The sequence below is a fragment of the Silene latifolia genome, chromosome 9 (genome assembly GCF_048544455.1).
Source record: "Silene latifolia isolate original U9 population chromosome 9, ASM4854445v1, whole genome shotgun sequence".
NCBI classification, from domain to species: domain Eukaryota; kingdom Viridiplantae; phylum Streptophyta; class Magnoliopsida; order Caryophyllales; family Caryophyllaceae; genus Silene; species Silene latifolia.
The window spans coordinates 190,034,610-190,036,873 of record NC_133534.1 but is presented as its reverse complement, the minus strand read 5'-3'; the positions used below and the strand labels follow the sequence as shown (position 1 = coordinate 190,036,873).

Genomic DNA, 2,264 nt, shown 5'->3' with positions numbered 1-2,264 from the left:
TTCTTCACATTTCTGCAATAATGTACAAAAATACGGAAGTAGACGGAAATAGGGAGAAATGTAGCATAAACTACATGAATGAGCTCTGAAATGCGTGTAAAATGGGATGTAAAACATCATATAAAAGACACGCATCAGTAAGTCATTCCAAACCCACCATTGATTCAATTCCTAAAGGCTTTAAGCTCCCTACCACTGATAAAGGGACGTTTGAGATCAAACCGTCTTTTATAAGCATTATAGAGCGAAATTTATTTGGAGAAAAAGCTGGAGAGGACCCCGCCAAGCACATGGAGAAATTTATCACATATTGTTGTTATATTCCTTTGACTGCTGGGGTGACTCAAGATCAGGTCAAACATACTCTTTTTCATTTCTCTCTAAGAGATGATGCAGTAGAATGGATACGTGACTTGGATATGGAGACTGAAGCAATCACTAACTGGACTTCACTAGCTCTTGCATTCTACAAGAGGTATTTTCCACCGCAGAAGACTAATGCTCTTAGAAGCCAAATTACGTGTTTTAAACAAGGTCCTAACAAAGACCTTAATGAGGCATGGGTTCGTTTCAAAAGGCTAGTTCGATTCGTCCCTCATCATGGCTTCCAGATTTGGTTCCTTTGCAACCAGTTTTACAACGGGTTGTATGAAGATCACATAGCCTTGCTTGATTCCGCTGCCAATGGAAGATTCCAGGATAATACTAATGACGGAAATGCATTGAAATTAATTGATCAGATAACTACCCACACTGCTGAGTATGGTAACCACAGAGCTAGCATGAGAGGAAGTGGTTCAGACAATGTTATTGCGGCACAGCTAGAGGCCTTAGCGGTTCAAATAGCCAAATTGAAGACTACACAATCTTTGGGTAATAAGCAAGAAACGGTTTATATGGTTCAACAAGAGGTGTTTTGTAAGAGAGGTGGGATAGATGGCCACACTGCTGCCAAGTGTATGAGTACCATTGAACAAGTCCATGCTTTCCAGTCTTTCAAGCAAGGTACTCCCTATTCTAACTTCTTCTCTGAAAGGAGTCAGAATGTATTTGCTCAAGCCCCACAGCAGAATGCTTATATCATTCCTCAAAATTGTGGTAATCAACCACAAGGGAACTTTGTTAGGCAAAATCAAGAAGGTTTTCAACAGATGCAACCTCCTCCTCAAGCTCCAAGTAATGACATGGCAGAGATGAAGGCTCTATTACAACAATTTTTGATGATTCAACAAAAGCAAACGGCTCAGATTTCCGAACTAATAGCTCACAACAAGATGTTGGATACTCAAGTTGCTCAAATGGCGGCTCAAAATCCTTCAAAACATTACGGAAATCTTCCTCCTCAAGGTAAGCATGCACATGAGCAAGTTAATGCTATTTCTTTCAGGAGCGGTACCACTTATTGAAGTCCGGACGTGCCCATTGATGAAGAGGAAAGTCCTTTATATGCATCCTAAAGGATTGGGTAATCTCGAGTTGAGTGATGATGAGAAATAATTTTGCAAGGATCAAACACGAGATAAGCAAAAAGACGAAAAAAAAGGAGGAAAGACGTGAGTACTCGATCGAGCTCCAAGAGGATTAACAGAGGAGCCACAGTAATCGATCGAGCTCCAAGAGGATTGATAGACGTTTTTTTTTACCTAGCTACGTCTTATTTTACCCAAGAACTCTCTTAAAAACTCTTAGTTTAGTTTTATCATTATTGTTTCCGGATCTAAACACTCTTTAATTACGGTATTCTCTAATCCTTCTTTAGTTATTATTAATTTTTTTTTTTTTGAGAAACTTAGTTATTATTAATTCAAGTTGTATTTCATTCAATATTTATTATTCGTCTTTTATGCTTTTAATTATGTCTTCTATAATTATTATTGCCGTTATTACTTTTATTATGCGTAGCTAATTTCATAGTCTAGGGTGAAAGAAGATTTAGGTTGTTAGAAAAGGGTTATTAATGAATTGATTGTTAAATGGCTTTTGATTGTTGTTCAGTTATCGTCTTACATCTAGTTAATTAATTATTGATGAGAATTGGTTAATTAGTCTTGCAAACTTGAATTTTCACCGACCGGGTTAAGACTAGTATAGGCCACGATAATTGAATTAGACGGACTTAATAATAGCGATCACATGTTAAGTTTAGATATAAAAAAACATATTAGAATCGACCGACCGTATGACTTTCAAAAATATAATGCGCTCAATCAATGAATTAAATCTCATCCTTGGATGACTCCCTAGGGAACCAAATCCCTAGACTC

General features: G+C 37.4%; 1 non-coding gene across 1 annotated transcript; it reads right to left on the bottom strand.

The window, feature by feature from the left end:
- Positions 1-500: 500 nt before the first annotated feature.
- On the bottom strand, positions 501-607 carry LOC141603907 (small nucleolar RNA R71). Its single transcript, XR_012525743.1, has one exon. It is a non-coding gene; the product is annotated as a small nucleolar RNA R71 (small nucleolar RNA).
- Between the last annotated feature and the right edge of the window lie 1,657 nt (positions 608-2,264).